General features: G+C 42.2%; 3 non-coding genes across 3 annotated transcripts; 1 reads left to right on the top strand and 2 right to left on the bottom strand.

Annotated features, from left to right (window-relative positions):
• The first annotated feature begins 601 nt into the window (after nt 1-601).
• TRNAS-GGA (transfer RNA serine (anticodon GGA)) lies at nt 602-688 on the top strand. Its single transcript has one exon. It is a non-coding gene; the product is annotated as a tRNA-Ser (tRNA).
• A 13323-nt stretch (nt 689-14011) lies between these two features.
• On the bottom strand, nt 14012-14085 carry TRNAN-GUU (transfer RNA asparagine (anticodon GUU)). Its single transcript has one exon. It is a non-coding gene; the product is annotated as a tRNA-Asn (tRNA).
• Nucleotides 14086-14215: 130 nt separating this feature from the next.
• Nucleotides 14216-14289, bottom strand: TRNAM-CAU (transfer RNA methionine (anticodon CAU)). The gene has a single exon. It is a non-coding gene; the product is annotated as a tRNA-Met (tRNA).
• Nucleotides 14290-23728: the final 9439 nt, after the last annotated feature.

Genomic DNA, 23728 nt, shown 5'->3' with positions numbered 1-23728 from the left:
TACACTCTCTAACTACCTATACTACGCCCCCATTGATTGGAAACCCTCGGGGAAAATGATCCCATAAACAAAGGAATTATACAGTACGAAATAGCAAAAAAACAGACTAATTCGATTCTAAAAAATCGATAATAGATATTTTATTCTGCTTAAATTGTCCCGACAAGGAGAGATATTCAATATTTGAATCAGATTGGATTTCGTAGTATACCAATGTGAGCCAAACTATTACTATTTCATCTAACTTGAATAACCAAGGACTGAATTTGACTATGGATTCTGATAACTCGAGAAGTTTTTATTTGGTTATGATCCAAAAAGAAAAAAGAAAGGTTTAACAAGCCATGAGAAAATAGAGTAAAGTAACCATACGTTCTGTTTGCATAACGTGTATACGCCACGCCATACAATCGAAATAGAAACATGGGACGATTCTAGAATTTTGAATAGATCCGTGGGGATGAGAGAAGTTGTTGCTGAGAAATATGAAATTGGAAAGGAAGTCAAACTCCCTATGGAACCTGTGATCGGTTGTACCTGTACTTTAGTGATACGAAAACTCGCTATTCACTCAGTTTCTGGTCAATAATAAGATTATGTAGGAGAGATGGCCGAGTGGTTCAAGGCGTAGCATTGGAACTGCTATGTAGGCTTTTGTTTACCGAGGGTTCAAATCCCTCTCTTTCCGTTTCTGTTAATTCACCAACGTTACCGACCACGATGAAATTTCTAGTAAGAGGAAAATCCGTCGACTTTCTAAATCGTGAGGGTTCAAGTCAAGTCCCTCTATCCCCAATAAAAAGCCCATTTTACTTCCTAACTATTGTACCAACCTCTATTTTTCATTAATGGTTCAAACAAGATTCACTATCTTTCTTATTCTACTCTTTCACAAACGGATCCGAACTGACTTCTTTGGATCTTATCCCATTCATACAAATGAACATATTATAGTATAGGCAAGTAATCCCTATTATTAAGTAAGTCATTCACAATCCATATCATTATCCTGATATTTACTAAGTCCAATTTGAGAATACTTTTTCTTTTTTAGTCCCTTTAATTGACATAGATACAAGTACTCTACTAGGATGATGCACAATAAATAGTCAGGATAGCTCAGTTGGTAGAGCAGAGGATTGAAAATCCTCGTGTCACCAGTTCAAATCTGGTTCCTGGCACAGAACGAACAATGAATGCCTTTTCGGGAAAGAAAAGGGCCACATATTTTTTATAGGGAAAAGCTTTTTTTAAGGGGAAGAATCATCAACAAAAAATCCAGGAAAGAACAGCGAAGGAAAAACGTGAAAAAACAAGTGTTTTCCCGGAACGGAATAGCGGAAATTCCATACGTTGATCACCAATGTTGCATGTCTTTCCTTAAGCTGGAGTACTTTGAGTTAGAAGGCCTACTTTATTCGTCCTTTTAAAGCCTACTTATTGGTCTAGCTATTTCCAATTCTAATAAATAACCCGATCATATCATATCTTGGAAAACCCTAAGACTACCCAAGGCTGTACCCTACAGTGTTACCTATAGTCTATACTTGTGTATACGTTGCCTTCTGGGGTGGCAAGCTAGAACCAAGTAGTCTAGGTATCAATTCCAATTTAAGTCAATGATCCTCATTTTCTCCAACATTAAGAAGATTATTGGTAAGGTGACCAACCATCACGCAGGATTCCGGGTCGGAGTAGCACCTCTTTCCTGATATATACAGGTCGTTACTGGCGATTCGTTTGTGCCCTATGGTGTTCAATTGCCCGTTTGTTCCCTCCCCCTCGGGATGGGTCAACCTACTTTGCCCGCTCAGGCGCTCCAAAATGCTCTGACTAGACCGCCGACACCCATGATTTGTCCATCATTCAAAATGGCATACCATACGTGGGCTACACAGTACTGACTTATGGGCTAACAGGTCACACTTTGGCCAAGTATCCTACAAAGAGACTCCCGAGAGCCAAAAGTATTAAAGGAATGGCCATAGGAATGGGCGCATCATGACATCGTAATCTGTCTCGCCCGAATGAATTAGTTGGTACTAGAAATGTTAGAAATAGTAAACGAAAGGAGTAATAAGAAGTGAAAAGGACAGAGACACTTCCCAACCAGAAAGCAAAGTTCCCACTGATGGTATACTTTGTGTAAGCGAGCTCTAAGATCACATCTTTAGAATAAAATCCTGTTAGAAAAGGAAATCCAATAAGAGATAAGCTGCCCATGAGCATCATGGCATAGGTCAAAGGAAAGGAGGAGGCAAGCCCCCCCATCTTCCGCATATCTTGCTCATGTATTTGATCCGAAGAGCCCCTGCATGAAAGCCGGTAACCCATGTCAATCTTAGATCTTATTTTAGTTCGATACGTCCACCTACGAAACTCGCCCTTGGCTTTCGTCTCGGTAGGTGTATTATTCTACATTTTCCCAAAAGGACATTCATTCATTTCTTTCTTCCCGGGCGATCACCACGACTAAAACGAAAACAAGACAAGAAATCAAGACCCGTACTACAGGAAAAGGGCTGGTGGCCGACATTTGGGAAAGTCGGGCCGATCGGGTGTCTTCATTCAAGCGAGGGTACAGAGGAAGAACGAAACGAAGTGAGAGGCCAGGGGGCAGGGAAAAGAGTCGAGTCGATCGACCGGGAGAAGCAAAACGAAATCCGGATTTGGCCGAAAAAGATGCAACGTTATGGATACCATGACCGATCACCATCGAGAAAGAAGAATTTGGATAAATCACTTCGGGTGAGCGGGGCCTTCAAGCGGCCTCAATACGCCGGGGTTGTAAATGACATACCTTTCCTTATGGGAAATGCCGCCTCCTTACTAAAAAGGAATAGAATCCAGTTATTTTTACCAAAGAAGTCCCGCTCTGACGGCCCGACGAGTCATCTACTAAAAAGGACCCTCCCCGCTGTGCGCCCCTCCTTGAATTATTCGGTCATGCAATACTTTTTTAATACTAAGAATAAAATGCATTTTGACCCCGTCCTAGTTCTCAATCATTTCGTGGCACCGGGTGTGGCTGAACCATCTACGATGGGGGGAGCGAAGGGAGGAAGCTTAGATAAGAGAATACGCTCTCGCATCGCTTTTTTTTAGAAAGCTCTACCAGCGATAAAAAGTGTTTGGCCCGAGCCAAAAAGAGGTTGATCCACTTCATTCGCCAAGCGAATGATCTTCGCTTCGCGGGAACAACAAAAACCACCATATCGCTCTTTCCTTTCTTCGGTGCTACCTTCTTTTTTCCAAGGGATGGGGTTGGGGTGTATAATAACCCTTTTTTTGAGTAAGCCCGGAAACAACTCCTAGCTCAATTTAGGATCAAATGTAGGAACCTCATGGGTAAGGATAAGGTAATGGAATTGATAGAGAAATTCATAGACCTAGGTAGGATAGGAAAATTGATAAAGGGAATAGAGATGATGATAGAGATCATACTAAGAAAGAGGATAATTCCGTATGGGTACAACTCTGATTTGAACGAAGTGCTAAAAATGCGATCTTTTTTGTCTAATAGAACAAACACTAATACCTTAATTGAGTCGGTAAAGATCAAATCTGTTTATCAAAGTGCTTCTCTGATTGCTCAAGACATCTCTTTTCAACTGCGGAACAATCCAATCTCATTTCGTTCCATTTTTAGTAAAATAGTGAAGGATATTCCATTAATAATGCCAAAAGGGGTGGAGGGGATACTATTTGTTGTTCTGGTCGATTAGGGGGTGCGGAAATAGCTAGAACTGAATGCGGAAAGTATGGAAAAACATCTTGTAATGTATTTAACCAGAAAATCGATTATGCTCCTGCAGAAGTATCTACTCATAACGGAATTTCAGGTGTCAAAGTGCGGATCTCATATAGTCAAAATAAGAAGGGACGTGCTATATCCGAAACGTACGAAATATAGTAAATATTTTAAATGCAGATGTAGTAGGGGTCGCGAACCGGATGGTACACAACTTGGTTTTGGAAGATATGGCACCAAAAGTTGTAGAGCTGGTCGTCTTTCATATCGAGCCATTGAAGCAGCGCGTCGGGCTACAATCGGACAATTCCATCGTGCTATGAGCGGACAATTCTGAAGAAATTGTAAGATATGGGTAAGAGTTCTCGCAGATCTTCCTATTACGGGGAAACCCGCAGAAGTTCGAATGGGAAGAGGAAAAGGAAATCCGACGGGTTGGATTGCTCGTGTGTCCACGGGACAAATCCCATTTGAAATGGATGGTGTGAGTTTGTCAAATGCTCGACAAGCCGCTAGATTAGCGGCGCATAAACCATGTTCGTCAACCAAGTTTGTTCAGTGGTCGTAACGTAATTGGTTAGTGGGGAAAAACCGGGCCGGGACTCAAAAGAATTTGGCGAAGTGTTTGTTCCTGAACGAGGGAAGTGGAAAGACAAAGAGGGATAGGGAGCTCGCCTCCTTCTTTTTTGTAATCGCCGAAATTGTACGACGACCCTTCTTGTTCCAGGCATACGACCCTGAGACGTGACGGTGTCACTTTTCCGGCCCGGTAAAGTGACAGTTATATAAATAAGAATAAGAAAGAGAAGCGTGATGTTGTCGTGTTGTCAGCAATCAAATTCTCGTAAATAGATAGTACGGTTGCGTTGTTCCAATTTCTGTTCGTACTCTGATTGCTGTGGCTGCAGCTCGATCTTGGCAAATCTCTCAAATGGATGTAAAAAATGCTTTCCTTCATGGTGATCTACATGAGTTTTTTCTATATGCAGCCACCTCTGGGTATTGAAGTTCCTGATGGTCATGTTTGTCGCCTTCGAAAGGCCCTCTATGGGAAAAAAGCAACCACCTCGTGCTTGGTTTGAGCGGTTCAGCTCTGTGGTTCAAGCTGCTGGTTTCTCTTCTAGTGAGCATGACCCTGCACTTTTCACTCATACATCTGACCGCGGTCGTACCTTGCTTCTTCTCTATGTTGATGATATGTTGATCACTGGAGATGATCAGAAGTACATTGCTTTTGTGAAGAAAAAGTTGAGTGAGCAATTCAAGATGTCAGATTGATTTTCTCTCAATTATTTTCTGGGAATTGAGGTTGATCAAACTAATGATGGTTACTATCTCTCTCAGCATCGCTATACTCAGGATTTGATCTCACGCTCAGGTCTTACTGATACACACACTGCCGCTACACCCATGGAGCTCCATCTCCAATTGCGCCCTAGTGATGGTACTCCTCTTGAGGGATACCACTCGCTATCCTCATCTTGTAGGAAGCCTTGTGTACCTCACTGTGACCCGGCCTGACATTGCTCATGCAGTCCACATTGTCAGTCAGTTTGTCAGTGGTTACTTGAGGGAGATGCAAATACTTCATTCTTCCATAGTGCTGCCAATGGAAGACACATAAAATGTAATATTGCTTCTTTGGAACATGAAGGAAATGTTATACAATATGAGAAAGAGTTGCAAGAACACATTTCTAGTTACTATAAGAGACTATTTGGTTCAGAGGACAGGGGGGACATATCTCTTGGTGGAAGCCCCTTGGTCAACAGAGCACATGCTATCAGAACTAGACAATGAAGAGTTGACTAAGCCTTTCACTATGGAGGAAATAGAGTTAGTAGTTAAAGAGATGAAAACCAATACAGCTCCTGGACGTTCCAACTCTCAAACCAGTCATTGTTGTTAATATGCTTACACTTTTATATAGAGATAGATATCAGCAGTTTAAGATACCATATTCAGGTGCGTTCGTTATGGTTAGAGCTAATCAACCTCTAGCTTTGAAGGATAATCATATGTTTTCCACTGACTACTCAACTGTTATGAAGGTTAGAGGTAATCAAGTATCTGTTTTGAAGGATAGTCATATGTTTTCTTCCGCTAATGACTCAACTCTTCTCGCTAAGTGTCTAACCGAGGGAGGTAGATGGTTAGTATATAGTTTGTTGACCGGTTTAACTAGGAGAGTGAAAAATGAAAGAAGGAGTATTCACGTTTATTTAACGAATTTCGATAGAGATGATAGTTATCGTATACTAAGGAATTGTTTGATACATCATAAACATGAGTTCAAATGTTCAACGCTTACGAGATATAATAATATCTCCAATATGAGGGTGTATTCAGCAGTTAATAACTGATTACTTTTCAAAGTGTGGGACTTTAATGATCTTTTATGTTATATCCAGGAAGATGAGTTGCTTGATATGTTTTGCCGACAACACAGTTCTAAAGCTTGTAACACCGAGACGATGTCAATACACAATCTAGTAGAGAAAAAACAGGAATATGTGAACTATATGATGCATGATATTATGCTGTACGCAGCTATAATGCAAAAAGCGCAAGAACGCTATTGGATGAATTTCCAGATGGACCTCTTTTATAAGGAAAACTTTGCAGAAATGAAAACACCTAATTTCACGGTTAGCAACATCCTGAAAACTTATTCTTGTTCGTGTCAAGAAGTTGAAGGGGGGGAGGTCGAAGTAGCGAATTCGTCAATCGAGTCAAATACATCTGATTGATAGTAGGATCGCTAACTAAACAACCGTAATTGATTTTTAGTGTATTGCTAGTTATGTCTTTGGTACGCTGACTCTCTGCATGAAGGTGATAGGAGCGCAGTCCTTGTAAACCACATTATTATTATGAATGCACAGCTCTGTATAGGGTCTATATGTAGGTTGTAACCTAATCCTACATGCGTTTCTCTCATCCTTTATCGTTTCCCTCACATCATCACCCCTTTTTCTTTTTCGTATTAAGAAGGGATTTATTGAGAGGTTTTTAATGTGTCTTTGATCGTCGAGCAGGATAAATGATAAATCGGTAGGTTTTAGAGTAGCCCTATTAGGTTGAAATCAATAATGCCCTCGCCCGTAAGAGTTATCCGGTAAAGATATATAATAACATTGTGAATGGTGATGTCAACATGTAACCGTAAAGATCATAAGGGGCGATCTATACCTTTCTCAACAAGGCCGTACACTAGGCGTGCTAACAAGCCCTCCAACCTCCCGTCAACTATACACTCCATCTGACATAGGAAGGTTATCCCTTCCATTTATCGGGTACTCGAGTTATGGTGTAAAACGGGGGCCCGGTTTTATACACTCCCAGGTAAGTCGGTTTGTGCTTATGTCCTCATAGGGTTCGTTTTGCCCTTGACCTAGGAATAGAGTCATGACAAAGGATGAGGCACGCGATCGTTTTTGCTTCCTACGAGCGAGCGCTGCCAAATCGACAACACTTGTTTGACGTTATGCCGATTGCTGCAGGATGTTGACGGGAAGGCATCGTCGACCCTCTCTTCCATGTTTAGGTACTGTCTGAATAGGGTGAGTAAATCGTTGTATTTTATCCTCTAGAAGAGTGAAATATGACGAAGAGCGGTTCGAATGTATATAGATGGGGAAATTCCTACGGCTTCTATTTACCACTATCAGATAGAGGGCATAAATCTCTTGATAGCCTGTTCACTCAACTACCACGCTTAGCTAGTCTGTCTGTGGGGGTAGGAATAGGGTAGTCTCCCCTTCTTCGTAAGTAGCCAAACTCGGATCTTCGCAACTATCAAAACTCGAACTCAATATAGCTTCTGAAAGTGGTTCCGTGTTAAGCGACTCACTCTCGTTGAAGGAGTATCGCCCGATGCAGATAACAGCGTTGAAGTGGAACTAGCTTTTTCTTTTTCCACTAGATTCGAGGTTACAGGACACGGAGTAGACATCAATCTCTTGGAAATGTGGTTCGTCTCAAATCTTCCCATTCTTTCTTCTATTTACGAAGTGGTATACCACCCTCTGTGTATGTGGAGCCATCTTTTAGATCTATGCCGTGGATCTAACAACAGCAAAAACACGTGCGACATTGCTATTTACCCCTATGGCATAGCTAGGATTGTAACGAAGCCTTCTATCACAGATAATCCTCGCTGTTCTCCACTTCAATACACCCATCCGCTAAAACGATGACTTTTCTTTCATGTGGGGTACAAACCAGACAAGGGGTTGTACTATTCTCCTCATCGAGATAGTCGATTTTCCCAGGAATACCTACATCTTCTAACAACGATTCCAGATCGATATATGTTTCATCCTTGATTACTATAATCACTTCGCTACCCAACCGTGAGTAACTAACTCCTGGATATGCCTTCCATATCTTCGAGTCAAATTGCGCCCTCAAGTAAACGTGAAATAGCACCCGAGAGATTTCTCCTATCTCTGGGACATACTCCCATGACGCATCCCACCCTTTATCCTGATAGTAAAAGGGGTTGTTTAACAACATTCCGATCAGCGCTTCTTCCATGCTACTCAACCCATCTACATAGCTTAACACAACTTTCTGAAGAGTATACTTCTTCACATTCCATAATGAGAAGTCGATCTTGTACACTCTTCTTACATTCGTTGACATCTTACTAATATAAGAATAGTGAGCTTCCTCAAGATCTTCTAACTCGTAAACGTTGTGCGGGTGACCTATCAATTCCAATAGACGTTTTGATAGTGCCATCAATACTATTAAATCTACGCCGCACCCCGCTCTCCAAACATTAGTAGTTTGGGTTTCTGCATCATAATATTGGTGTGAATACCCTCGTCTATATTCACCATGGAGGAGAGCCTCGAAGGCGTGAGGAATTTTTGTTAGAGAACAACACTCTATGTTTGATAACACATAACGATTAGCTAAAATTGCTTTAACGGCGTGCTCCATACGGAAACGGAGGACTCCCCGACTCTCCCATCCCTTTGGGTCGCTATTATACATTGTCTCTACTGTTGACGCTAACCGATATGCGGGTCTACTATTCAGGTATATACAGTAGCTCCTTCTACCATTCCTATTTATGCTATATAAGATATCAGAAACTCTAGAATTGCTTCCATCCATTCCCATACTAATTATTCCTGAAATACCTATCTTAATTGATTGAATTTGAAACTGCATCCTCATCTGTTTTTGCCTCATAATCATTTTATTATTCGTTCCCTCCTTTCAATATGTTGCTGAGAATTTCTGAGAGATTTAGGTCTGGAGGAACTACACCAGTCCCAATGCATACTCCACCAATTATTAGACCAAATCCGATGAGAATACTCCCCCAACCCACATTATTACTATTGCTATCGGGCACGGGACCCTCACCCCCACCATCTGCTGCTGGAGGGAGAGGTATGCCTCCCTCCCCATCTTCGATCCCGCCATCAAAGGGGCCGTCGTTGATGTTTTTGTCGTATATGATATGAGGAATGTCATCCCCTACAGTGGGAGGATCCATAAGATCTGAATGCATATTCTCCCACGAAATTAATAACGATCCACCCGTCGCCCACCCTAGAAATGGTTCAGAATTTCTCATAATTTCCATGAAATTACCCATCCCTGAATCGCAGCATCACCTTGTGTGATACTCAACAATGTCATAGTCCCACAACAGCCTAACTGGACACTTGCGAGTAGATTCCCATACACGTATCTGTAACCCACAGACGTATTATCCATTATGACAAGGGCTTTAGTCTTCATCGCTAGAGCATTGATACCCCTATGCGTCCGGAACCAGTGCAATTGGTGTGATAGTTCGTTATGCAAGTGTTGTATCGCTGTGTTATATTCAGGAATACGACGATCAAAGACTCCTTTATCCCAAAATATTTCCTTCATCGTTCTTAAACACATGAGATGATTCAAATATGCCATATGCCATATAAATGTTGGGTTCCGCCCGAATTCCTGCCAAGACTTTCTCTCATTAAAATTGATTTCCCTCACGACATCAGGATTTCCTAGATGAGGATTTGCCCTTTCAGTGTAATCGAAACAGCTAGTCTTATAAATGAAATCGTGATTATGCTCCTTCATAAACCTAATGAATTTTCGTTCATAACCACTATACCCACTCAAAGATAACGAGTGTGACGCACTAGAAATCTCCACGCCGCAGCACTTCGGTTTAGCCATGCTTAGTTTCTTCAGCCAACCGTTGAAATCATTAAATGCCCCCATTTCTTGTATCATCTTATACGGTTCATAAACTCTCCTATTATCAATAAGTAGATTTCTGAAATACCTGGCATAACTACCAGAAGCAGAAAGAGGTGTTTTCTTATATAGTGGTGGTTGAGTATTCGTCGTAGGTATATGGGTCTCATAAACAGAGTGGGGAGACAGTTTTTGAGTCATTTCGCTTTCGTTTCCTTCATTTTATCCCCTTTTTAGCGGTGGATATTCAAGTTATTAATCGCTTACGATGTGAATAATATAGATTCAATATCTAATGATGAGGTATATATTATTGATAGTAATCATTCAGCGTCTAATAAGCGAGATGACATAGAAGAAGTAGAGATGGAGATCAAATCGACTTCTAGTGAAAAGGGTAAAGGTTTTGCTATAATTAGTAAAGAGGATTTGATTGCTATAGGAATCGTCCTTGGATCGGGGGCAGACGGTGGTGATGACGGTTCAACTGGGTCAGATACTTCCGCTACTTCATTAGGGAAGATGAATAATATCTTCGGTCGTTGTTCAAAGATCAACAGTTTAATCCACAGAATTAGCTGTCAATGTATATCTGCTCTGAAACATTATCAAATCGTCGATATTAGTGCGACATGGGCTTCGTTAATCGATTTATTGTGTGCTCTCGGAGGTGCTATACAAGGTTGGGCTGCTCTATATGAAACTGAAATCGTGATAGCTTATATAATCTATCTGTATTTAGGGGAGTATTTTACTAAATACCGGTTTGATATCAGTCATCGCGTAGCTGGAAGTGCTTTTGATTACACTGTTTTTGATAGACCGAATACTCGCATAGTAAAGGCGCCTAAGAAATCGTTATTGTTTGACAAAACCCTGCCTTTTTTGCAAATTGGCCTGCATCTTCGACCATTCCGTGGTCTACCATTAGAAATAGGTATTATTCGGTTAATAATTTGAATAGAATAATGAATTCTTTAGGTTTAGTGAGTATAAACAAGTTAACTCTGTCGTGGAATGAGATCCATAACACATATTATGGTTCTGGGGTGAAATCCCTATTTGCTGAAGGGTACACAAGACTATTAGTTCAAGTTACAACAAGGGCATATGCACATAAATTCGAGGGGGGTAGTTTCTGCACTTTCCATATCCTCATTTTATTAGGGATTGGGGTAGTTGTTTGGTACAAATTTAGTGCACAAGATCCACTTACTCTACCACTAGAGGATACGAAGCTCCACTTGTTCGAGCCATTCAAACATTATAGTTCCCTAGTAGAGGGTTATAATAAAATCACATACTGGATGACTAAAGATGTCGTGGAGATAGTTTATAACAATTATAAACCTTCTTGTGAACCTTTTTGCCGAATAGTTGAGGTTAATCAATATGATATGGAGCATCTGGCTCAAAAAGAACGTATGGCTTCGATTGGACTAGCAATCATGATTGCAACCTTTATCACTACAAACGTGATTATACCTGTAACACTACCCCTTATACAATACTGAAAGAGGGCATATTATAAAACTATGTTTTACCTAATGAATTTACGAGCTATTTTACACCTGGAATTTATAAGCAAGAGATTTATACTCTTAAAGGGTGCCACATAATTCGTTGAGGGGGAATTCGGACATATAGTTCGAGGCGTAATTTGTCGAGAATTCTGTATTCTGAGACTATACTAGAGTCGTCATCTAACGTCAGCCTTCTCTCCACACAGCCTGCATGTAGGCTATTACCAATCAAGGTATGCCACATCCTTCACTTAAGGGCGGGACGTTGTATAGTGTAGTCTATTATAGGTGCGGTTTGAAACCACTTTGATTCTCTAAGGGTTTGCCACAATAAAGAATCGCTATACTGCAGATAGTCCGCCTGCTTTCAACGTTATTATTGTTTATGATTTAAGGCTGCAACCTCCTTATCTGTAGTTTGGGTTGCCGGCGGTGGTACGAGCCATCCCCCTCCTCTGTTTTAAAAAGATTGAAGGATCTTAACATCAGAAGTGCGGCAAGCAGACTGCCATGAAGAGTGGAACTATATTGGTTAGACGGGAGTCTTGTTACAATACAATGTCCAGAGAAGGTTTTTTTCTGCCGGGTGTTTGAATCTGTCTGATCTTGTATTGGATCAGTGATGTTCATTTCGCTCGTGCTAGAAAACATATTCTCTATATGTTAAAACCGCTTTTCTGAGAAAATAGACCTTTAAGGCGAGGTACAATGCATACACAATTCTCATTCATTCCTAAAATGATTTAGAAATAGAACAATCCATTTATAGAATTCGCTACTGCGCGAGGGGAAAGGTTCTACCCTCAATCTTACTTGTATCAACATGTGACGAGGAAGCATCATTGGCACATGTCTACGACAAATCCTATTCGAGAGGCACCGAAGGCTGGTTAGAGATCGGATACTCGACCATAGCTACCTCTTTTTCTAGATCTGGTTAGAGATCGGTTGACTCCCCCACAACAACTCATGCACTACATAAATCTCATGCGGTTGTCCATACCTCCCATTTAGAGCACATATCTCACAGTGGTAGGCTTGGCGAGTATACCGACCGTCAACTTCAGGCCCAACCACGGGCAACCTGAAAAGTAACGACGATATTTTCTTATACTGCTCTGGAAAGAGAAACAACACTACCTCAGGGCGGTATTCATTCTCGATAACATCCATATATGACCCGAAAGGAAGATTGATCCCAAAAACGGTATCTGAATTCAACACTCTAATTTGAATCTTATGTGCAAGAAGTTCAATGAGTCCCGATACTCCGATTTAGAAAGAACCTCTTCTGCTCTAGCATGGGATGCTCGCCGACTACATCAGTACACGCTTTATCATAAATAGGATGAACGCTGGAAGTCCTAGAGTCTCACTCATGGCATTTGCTCGAGTTATAGAGGCTCTATCTATATTCTTATTATCGTGCTTGGATAGCAATCCTTTCTTTCAATCGACTAAGACTGTTAGAAAGCACATTCATATAAGCCTTGCCTTTCAGTAACTATCCTTAGCGCTGTTCTTCTGCCTATCTCCTATTGGTCAGACAGATCCGGGCTTATCAAGTGGTACTGAAATAGGGTCAAATTCTGTTTAGTAGAAAGGATGGAAGACTGCATGGGTCTCGTCGTACTTGATGACGATGCCGAAGTATAAGGGAGGCATGGGATTTAGAGACATTGAAATTGAGAATCTGGCTATCTTGGCTAGGCAAGCCTGGCGGATTCTACAAGATCCTATGTCTCTTAGCGCCCGGGTGTTGAAAGTGGTTTATTTTCCAACTGCTCCTAAGTGCTGCTCTAGGAAACAAACCGTAACAGATATGGACGGGAATAAAAAATGGACGCTGAGTAAATCTGTAATATTCCTATTAGCCATGTCACTTAGGGAAACTTCTGGGTGTGGCCCGGCATTATAAGAAGACCGGTAACAAAGGAAGGAGACTATCTATTTGCTGAGACTATGGTTACTCTTAGCTTGACATACAGAGTTTAGGATGTGATCGATCGGTCGGGAGGACAATAATAACAATGTAGAGAATTGGTCTAGCTACAACCCTCCAGTGGAATTAAAGCGACTCGCCAAGGCCAGTTTGATAGAAAGGGAACCCTTGTGGAGAGACAGGATCCCCATCTTTCGGTGGAAGAACCTCTTGATCTTACGCCCTATGTTCTTGGTAAAGTGAGCTATGTCATAGCCTATTGCTACCCGATCTACAAGTCGGTCTACTTCTGGCTCTTGCCTTGATTGGAACGGCTTTCGAGTAAGAAAGGGCCTTTACTTTCCCCCTGAGGGTAGGAAAATCATGATCGGGATAGCGGACGTAAAGCTATTGAACTTAGGTATGCTCTTTCCTTTTGTCGAAGTGGAATCGTAGAACACAATGTGATACGATGAGATAGAAAATGCAATAGAAATAGAAATAAGGATAGCAAACGGGTTACCTACTCTACTCCTAAGGGTCAAAGCAAGCCCTTTAATTCCATTCTTTATTCTTACATTAAAGAATGAATCAAATTTCCCCAAGTAGGATTCGAACCTACGACCAATCAGTTAACAGCCGATCGCTCTACCGAACTGAGCTATTGAGGACGAACGAATTGCTTAATAAGCTGAACACCCACATAATCTCGATTTGACACAGCAACACTTTCCATAACAACAGGGATTAAAAAACAGGTGATCAGGACTCGGATCCTGGGTATCTGTCTGACGTGTGATAAGGCGGGGACAGGATTCGAACCTGCAGTCTTCAGGTCATGAGCCTGATGAGTTGACCAATTCCTCTACCCCGCTTCTTCCCCTGATCTTTCTTTCCCTCTTCATTGAGTGACTCGAAAGAACTAATTAAATAGGGGTTTTCGATCTGCTTTCTATACTAAAATTCGAGAAATCATTTTTTGATTCAGGTTGATTCGGGCAGTTCAGTATTGAATTATCCATCCTTTCGAGTACTAAAATGCAAGAAATCTCGTCGTTGCTACTACTTCCCGAATTCCAGTTGGCAAATACAATTATAGTTTGGAAGATCGCCTGAAGGTGTTAACTCTGAACCTGAAGAAACAGAGCAGGCAAGTTCAGAAGCAGAGAAGAGTCAGAAAAGCGGGGCAATAGCAATCATTGAAGCGGGGTAGAATGCATAAAATGCAATACGTTCCCCACGAGAGGCGAGGCACCTTAGGTGCAGACTCGCGACCGTGCTCCCAATCTGGATCTGGATATGAGATTGAATAAAGTTATGATATCGGATCGGAGTACCAATGCATCCGTACTGACTGGCAATAGTTGAGCCGCATAAAGCAAGCAGTTCGAGACTCAATATGCCCACCTTTTTGGTGTATCCGTAGCTTTCAAATACTTAGGTATCCCAATTCACCACAGGAAGCTCCTAAATAAGGAATCGTGTAGAAGACTGATTTTAAGCTAGAATGGGTCTTTCAACTGGTGCTTGATACGTGTTACTACGACGACCAAGAATCTTCACAGAGTGGAAGTAGCAATAAGTTTGAAGCTCGTTGGCTTTGTGCAGAAGCAGTGGAATGGAAAGCAATAAATTGTTTAAGAAGAAGTAAATAGTTTAGCTTGAAACCAAAGTCCAGAGTTCTTCCTTCATGCTTGCTTCCCAGTCGATGGCCCTACTTTCACCTTCCTCATCGATTTAGTGAACGATTGATGTACAGCAGGAAGAACCGCAGACGATACATCACCTTAAAAGCTACCTATACGTCCGTTTTTATATCCAAACAGAAGACTCTATAGATGACCCGGAAGACAGACACGAGCAAACATCTCTGCGCAGAAAGCAACCGGGTTCAAACAGAGATTGACTATCTCCTTTTCTTGCTCGATCCTCTGGAAATCGTTTGGAAGGTAGATTTTGCGAATAACAAGTGTGATACTGACGACGTGCTCCTAAGGCGACTGCTTAGTCGACAAACCAACACTTATACGAATCGCTAGAGCTCTCGGGTGGGATCAACTAGCTTACCCAGGCACTGTTTGCTTCAGACATGGCTACAAGGAAAGCAGCAGTATCTTAGGACACACGGGTAAGCAGATCTTAGACTTAGTACACACAACGCCAACAAGAATTCGGCCCTCCATACATATCGACACACCCGGGGGCTCTGTTTTAAGTGCAGTGAGAAATGGGGCCATGAACAACAAGATCCAGCTTTTAAATATGACACGGGGTAGTGGGACCAGATGTATCTCATGTCCATAGTAGGGCGAGTCCAACACGCGCTCAAGTCTCCCACACAATCTCATACCTGAAGAGACGTTCATCTCCCTGGCGTGGCCGTCGTCGATCACCCCCGTAAAGCTGGAGCAAGATAGGGCCGGGGTGGGGCACAAGCAAGCGTTTTCAGGTTCCAGCCCATCCTCCCCACGTTTCCCCTCCAGCTCCTTCATGACCTCCTTGTCTTTATCGAGAGCGAGAGGAGCAGCTTCAGTACGACGGGGATTCAGTAGCGCTACCTTGCCTTCCATTGAGACCCCCAAAATCCCGATTTCAAAGAAAGTATCTCTCGAGTTGCTTCGGTGCCTCTCTTGCTCTGGTTTCATCAGCTCATTACCTTTAAGCTAGAGTCTGCCATGGCGAGGTCTTATTCTTCAACATAATCCAGCGGTCCAGGTGCGTGCGAAAGCGGAAACTCTTCCGGATCTTGTTTATTTGTATTTGCTCATTTCTGATTATGCTTTATTTGTAGATAGCCTTGATGATAGGCTTCGACCTCGACTTCTCCGTTTCTAAGATCCAATGGTGGAATCATTACTCCAAGGCAGGCAAAATTGACCATTTCTAAGTAAGTTCAGCTAGCGTCACCCCGAAGGGAGAAATAGATCTTCTTGTCCGGATGCAGGAAAATAAAGCCATAAGAGATCTAGCAATGACTATGGTCCATAAATCATTTCCTTGGTGGCATTTCCCAAACTTGATTTCCTTTTTATGCACCTAATACCTAATCGATAACGAAGCTGAATGGCTTTTTTCGGTCCAATTCCATCCATTTTTGTTGAGGCAATTCTGACTTGTTCATCGGGAAGTGATCTAGCTCCTGAGATATATGACATTCTTTATCCTTATCTTTTCCTGGTCTTCTCGGCTGGAATCTACAATCTACACCTCTCCAAACACAATATCTTGAGTACCCGGAGAAGTTCTCTTTGTCTTCGAGCTTTTATTCCTCAATCCACTTATTCGTTCCCTTCTTTCATATACCTCCCCACCAATAGATAGAGACAAATGGGAATAACCGAACCACGTCTACAAATACCTCCGATCTCTACCGTAGGTGCCAAAGAAGAATGAGAAGAAGCCCAAAAAAAGCAAAAAGGAACATAACCTCCGAGACTATGAAGAGAATAGAACCATATCGAGGTCCTAATTGTACAGCTTTTGTATGATGCTCTTCCAACGTGGATTCACGTAGAACATCCCGCCACCATACGAACATGGTATAAAGGAGAAATATTAGGCCCAAACTGAGAAGTGTTGCACCCCCTTGAAATGAGTGCATGTACATCACACCTCCTACGGTGGTTGCCAAAGCTCCGAGTGAACCCGAAATAGGCCATGGACTTGGATCTACCAAATGATAAGAATGCCTCTGAGATTCAATCATAAACGACTTTGCCCCGGTTGTATGTAAACCCCCCTTCACCCCCATCCCCTAAAGTGGTAAAGAAGGAGGCTCTTTTTTGTCTCATTAGGACAAACAAATAGGAAGGGATAGTTCTTTCATTGCATTGATAGAAGTGAGACTATCAAAAGATCTCTCTATTATTTAGAGAAAAGAGTTGGCGTGGGTTCTACCAACGAAACGAAGAAGTTTTGGATTGGTTTTTATCATTCGGAACCCTCTCCGTATTAGTAAGAAAAACACACCCAGACTCTTACTTCAATGGTGGGAACAACCTCAGCGGCGTGAACATGAACAATCATTCTATGCAAAATTTCATGTTAGGAAGAATAAGAAGAATCTCATTCATGTGTTCATGCTAACAGAAGAGCGGATCCAATACACATAAGACTTTTTGTCAGGAAATTCCTAATGTAAATGATGAATTTGGGATGTCATGCCCCACAAGTTAGTTGCCCAAGCGCTCCCTAGGAGGGCAGTCTACCACAAGATAGAGTTTGAGCCTGGAGCCAAAGCCCCAACCCCTCCATTTTAGGTTTTTATCTGGAAAGAATTTCAGGAAGTCATATCGGCCAGATAAGCCTCTGACGGCTCCATATTGATTTTTCCCCTGTTTTCTTTCAGAAGAAGCGGGAGCCATTTTGCATTGAAACTCGGTATCAGCAGAGTCATCTCCTGAGAAAGACTTCTTTCTTATTTATACAAGATTTCAGAGAACATAGTGAAGCCCTCAAAGCGCTAACAAAGTCGTAAGTAGAGAAGTTTTCCAAAAAGATACCTCGTTTTTCCATTAAGTGTGCGTTGTCTGATGAAGAATAACGGGGGAGCCAACTCAATAACCTAGCGGAGGAACTGTCCGGACTTGAAACAGCGGATGCAACCCTTGCATTTCGTTCTTTTGTTCTTTACTCTATTTTCGCTTTGGCACTCACTTCCTTTGGAATAAGGGCATTTTTCTTCTCTACTCGTTCCGTTGACCATCAAACAGTTTCTTAATTATGTTATGTCAAATGATGGGAAAAAGGAAGGAGTAATCAAAAAAGACTAGAACTACCCGATCCGTTGAAATACGATACGAAGGAAACGGACTTCAATCCCTCATTCTTATTGTTTGTTCTTCTGATCCCCTTGTTTTTCACTCGCTTAATTCGGAAGAGGAAAACGACAGCAGCTAAAGTGAGAAATAAACAACTGCTCGGAAAGCTTCGGTTTGAGCGTTGGTTTTGATGACAGTGAAGAAAGCTCGCCCAAAAGACGTACGTGGAACCAATGATACCAAAAAAAGAATCAATTATGAGCAGAACTGGGTGCATTGGTAAACGGCTCCGCCATAGCTTGTACGACTTCTGAATCCTATTAATGGCGCTCTCCGAATAAATAAGTAGATACAGGCGGACTACATACACGTGCTCTCCGAGTAGGGAAAGTGAGAAATCTACGGTCTTCCATCCACGGATGTGACAAATCCAATCCAATTTGGTCTTGTCCCGTGGCTCGGACCCGGTCGCGTAAATGCAGCTACCACTACGACGGGATACTCTAGTTGTTTACTCTGTTTCAATCCCTATTTGGCCATTCAACAGTAGTGTACGGCCTTTGGAAAGCATCTCTTCCTAGAGGGGACTCCCGCTTGTGATCTTCTTCCTTGGGTCGGAGAAAATAGAACTTACCAATTGGAAATGGAAATGCCGAATGAATTGAACCAAACTACGGAAACTGTGGTTGAGCTTGCCTGTCATCAACGAAGGATGGTTGTGAAGTTGGTGGAAGAAAGCAAACCAATGAATGCAGCTAGTCACCCCGAAAGGCGAGCCCATGTCTTTTGAGAAACTGACACAACCTGTTGTGTTGACTTATCTTATACTAAGGGTCCGTCCCAGCCAACAAGGGATTTCTCAAAATTCTAGGATGAAACAGCATCATATCTCAGCTTGATTATGAGAGAGATTGAAGTGAAAGAACCCGGTTTCAGAGCGTGGAAACGGAAAAGAATGAGGTGAAAGGGCCGACCCATGCGGCCCACTTAGAATGTGCTTTGACTTCCCCAGGTTGTACAATAGCACTATTTTCTGGACCCAAGTTCGAAAGGATTAGGGCACTGGATTGAAGAATAGCTCAGTCCGATAGAAACTTAGGTTGGGCTGGCGGAGGGATGAGTGGAGCTTCTGTATGACATGTACTGGTGTTTCATTAGTCCCTTGATCGGGTACCCGAAGCTCGCTTTGAGGAAGCAGTGCCATTTGGTTCTTCCTTCTTTCACGTCCATCCGTGAATGATTTGAGAATTCTTTTCATCACTGTTTGGATCGCAGACTTGACCGTTGTCTATAGAAAGAAAGTGCTCACTCGTTTTCTGTTTGTTTTCATGTGCGCATACACTCAGCCTAATTTAGTAAGTGTGAAGTGGAAGGGCAAGTACGGGTGAAAGCCCACTACCTTCCGGATAAAAGTATGCTCGATTTATAGATAGCTTTGCTTCACTATATAGCGTGGGACGAATTGATAAGCTCTGAATGCAGGAAGGGAAACCTTAGAGCTTTCTTCGCTTATGTTCCCAAGCAGACCATATGATTCTCATTATTCTATTTCTCTGTCTTTCCAACCAGCATTCCCACTTATTCTGATTGGAGTGATGTGTGGTACCGGGGATAATGCAATTGATGGTGCTTGTGGCCCCACGGAATGACCGTATAAAAGGAAATAGGCATCAAGGGAGTTGGGTAGACTAAAGATACTGCCTTTAGCCCTCTGGTGTCCTTCCAGACGGAGAAGCGAGAACCCTTTCTGCTTTGACCGCTTGCCCTCCTGGCACAGATGTGGAAAAGGTCTCAGTTGCGGAATCAAATATGAATGAAGTTAGAACAATCAGCGTAAGCTCTTTCTCTAGGGCCACTATCAATAATGACAAGAACTCTTACCAACTAGCTTAACGCATCCGGTCTCCTTCTCCTTCGTACCCCTAGCGGATATGAATAATAGGAAGAAACAGGTCCTTTCTAAAGGCGGGCATTAGACCAGAGTTTCGTGAGCCGGAGAAGATCGATAAAGCTTAGAACTTGCTCGTTTGCAGGAGGAGGCGGTGGTATGACTCCGTCCGTTGAATGAGCACTTCGTGCCACCTGTTCGGCGTCCACATCCACTACCATTTTATGATCCCAGTATCTATAGCAAAATCGCTATTTGCCTCACTCTATAGAAGGCCTCCCGTATGTAAGATCACCAACCAAGTTCCTTTCTTCTTTTGTTTGTGCCATCTTTACCAACTTCTACTTCTTGGCTGGCTTGATGCTTACAGGTCTTGCCTCTGCTGATACTGGTCATGGGGACAAGAACTCCGTGGGAAGAGAGCAGATACCAATCCTAAACAACCCTTAGAATGGCCTCATCCAAACGGATGATTGTCATTGATAAGACGGGCAGGTGGTATGTTGATACTGAGCCGCTTCCCCTGTAGTTGTTAGCTCGTTCTTGACAAATCCGATCGGGTCTTCATAATCTGGAGTAAAAGGATTCGAACCTTTGCATGCCGATACCAAAAACCGATGCCTTACCACTTGGCTATACTCCAAACAAACGGTAGGTTCCTGGAGAACCGTGGAAACTAGTTAGTTCAAATAGAACTCAAAAGCAATGCGCATTATCTACACCTTTTTTTGATTCACCAAGACCCGGCTGATACAAATGAATAGTGGGAGTTCTTTCTTACGAATATAAATGGAGGAAATATCCCTAGTACCTTTGTCCTCTGCAAAGATCATAAGATCAGATGGAGTTGGATTGATTTCTCGCATCTACTAGATCAGAGATCAGAGTCAGGGGAGCTCTCGTAAGTGAGCCTAAGTAAGTAGTGTGGTTCGAGCGGATCAGTCACCGCTGAGTTCTGCTTTCCTCGCAGAGTTGGTTTTAGCCGGAACCGCGCTCTTGCCTTCTTCTTGTGCCCCTTGATTATTGATCTGAATTCAAGTTAGATTAGAGAATACCGGTTCCTTTTGATCCACCCTTAGGTTTGAAAACTGTGGAGGTTCAGTTACAAAATGCAGTTTATGAGGCTGCTTTGTATGCCAGTGTGCAGGAAGGAGAGTTGGAAGATATACCTAGATCGCCCAATAGAGAAAAGAGCAAGCAGGTTACCTACTCTTGTGGTGGATGGGGGCACTAGAAGTTGATGCTTTTTATGGACGGACATAGAAATTCGATTTCCAATAGAGCTGCAAACGCTACTGTAAGCCGAAGACGAATGCTGGCCAAAAGTAAGCAAAGCAGGAGAGGCGTCGTTTCCTTCAGTTGGTCAACCAACAGGTCTCCTCACTCTAGCATTTCTTCTTTGTTCGGTCGCAAGGCAGGGAAATGGAGGATTTGTTTCTGCTCTGTCCTTTACCGCATCGATGGATTCAATTTCAGTGGATAGAGCTCAACCTGTTGCCATCGTCATTTCAATCACAATTCACTTGGTAGGTAGACGCTTGTTCCGACCTCCATAGTGGCACTTTGACCTTTTCTCAACAACAGCTACTTCTAATCTGCTTGAACGGCCCTCTTGTCATTTGACCCAGAATTGAACGAGATGACAGCCACCAATATCTTCCAACACAGGATCTCCCTTACAGGGCCGTCCTTCTCTCTTTCTTCCCAAGAACATCGGGGATCTGTTCTCTGAACGAGTCAGCACCAGCCCCGTTACCAATACGGGGATCTCGGCCATGAGAACTTGTAGAACTTGTCTCTTGAATTGCATCCCCCCCTAGGCCGACCAGCTAAGAGGACCCACATAGCAAAACAGGTCTATAGGGCGCTAGGGAAGGGGTATAGAATGGTACTTGAATCTATCTATAGACATAGGATCCCCCAGCCACAGGAATCCATAGATTTCTGTCTCAATTCGTCATTTGAACTGAAACTAACCACGAAGGGAAAAGAAAAGAAGGATTCTAGTTTGCCACTACTTGGACTCAACTTGGACTTTCGGAGGAGAAAACCATTTCCATTAATATATGACTCAGTCATAGCCAAGAGATCATCATTCTAATAACAAGGATCTAGTTTATATATCTCGAATTGGGTTCCATAAGATGCCAAAATAGTGGAAGTACCATCACGTCTACCTAAAGCAAATGGTTTCTATAGATTGAGAAATGGTTTCTATAGAATGAGATATAGTCGAATGTACCTTGAATACTTCACGTGCATTCTTCGCTTATAAATTTAGCCAAGATCCAAACATCTCAATCTCTTCATACGTTCTTCCTGTTGAACTCTTCTTTTCGCTCAACAAATGCAAGTTCGTCAGGGTTTGGTTACTAGTTTTCTTGGAAGGGTTTTCTCCCTTGATCTTTTCCCTTGTTTTATGATTGGAATGAAAGTAGGATTGTTTATCCAATCCAAACTATTTATTGAGGGAAAGTAAGATCAATAGTTGGCCCTATTGTCTGTGCTCTGTTCTGTTAAGGATTTCTGTATTGGAAACATAGGCATCCTGCTATTCCCTGCTCTAGTTTCAGTTCAGTCATAAACCTATTGCCCGGGTCCTTTGATACTTGATTTCCTGGGTCAACGGTACCTAGATTCCCCTTTGGCTTGATCTTACCTTGGATTTCTGATTGGAATACAGATTGGATAAACAAGAGGAACTTGGAAAAGAGGGTTGGCCAAAGCATAACGATAGTGCATTCAATCGATTCCACTCTAGTTTTTCATATCTTTTCCCTCAATAAATAGTTTATATATGAAAGAAAGTGCCAACTTATTGTTCTTGGAATGCTGATTTCCATGGATTTCTTCTTGGCATATCCCCCCTGATTTGATGACCTGGCTAAAACACCTATTCCTTTTTTCTGGAATTGCTGCCGAAAGCCTGTTTGCACCATCCATAGCAATACGTGTTAGTACTCAATTTCTTTGATTTTCATTTGATGAAGTGAAGACACTTATCTATATACCATTTATACAGTGGTAGAGTAATCTTGCAATGCGGCATGAATTGGATGACTTAATAGTTTTCTGCAGTTTAGTACTAACATGCCTGTGTGGTGAACTAACTACCTTGGGAAGCAACAAATATGCCCCCAATCACGCTGCCTATGTGAACAAATTCTAAAACTTTGCATAAGCAGCTTAATTAAGTAGAAAAACCTAATCGATAGCCTACTACTTATACTTCTTACTTTCACTTTGATTTATACTTTGACTTTCGATACCTCTCCCCTAGTGTACTCGAGAGCTTGAAGGGGAAGACAGACTAGAAGACTTCCACACAATAACTTCCTTCCTTGGCTAACTGCCTGGCCTTCAAGAAACTCGAAAAACTGTAATAACTCACTTCACTATGATAACTATCTTTCGAACAGGACTACTACTTAAAGGCTAAAAAGACCTACCGCGACTGGCTCACTTGCTTGAAGGACTAATGAAAACACGTCGAACTAGCTAAAAGGACGTAAGCTAACAGCGAAACTCAAACAAAAACGGATGCTGACTCCGATATAGATATTGAGGATTTTCTACAAGCCGCCGCCTCACCCTGCTCGCTTACTTCCCACATGCTTGCTTAACTCACTATCTTTTGGGGTAATACACTGTATAGATAGGAAAGAG

Source organism: Triticum urartu, chromosome 7A (assembly GCF_056163025.1).
Source record: "Triticum urartu cultivar PI428250 chromosome 7A, HENAU_Tu73, whole genome shotgun sequence".
Classification (NCBI taxonomy): Eukaryota; Viridiplantae; Streptophyta; class Magnoliopsida; order Poales; family Poaceae; genus Triticum; species Triticum urartu.
Note: the sequence above shows the minus strand (reverse complement) of the source record. Positions and strands in the feature narration are given on the sequence as shown.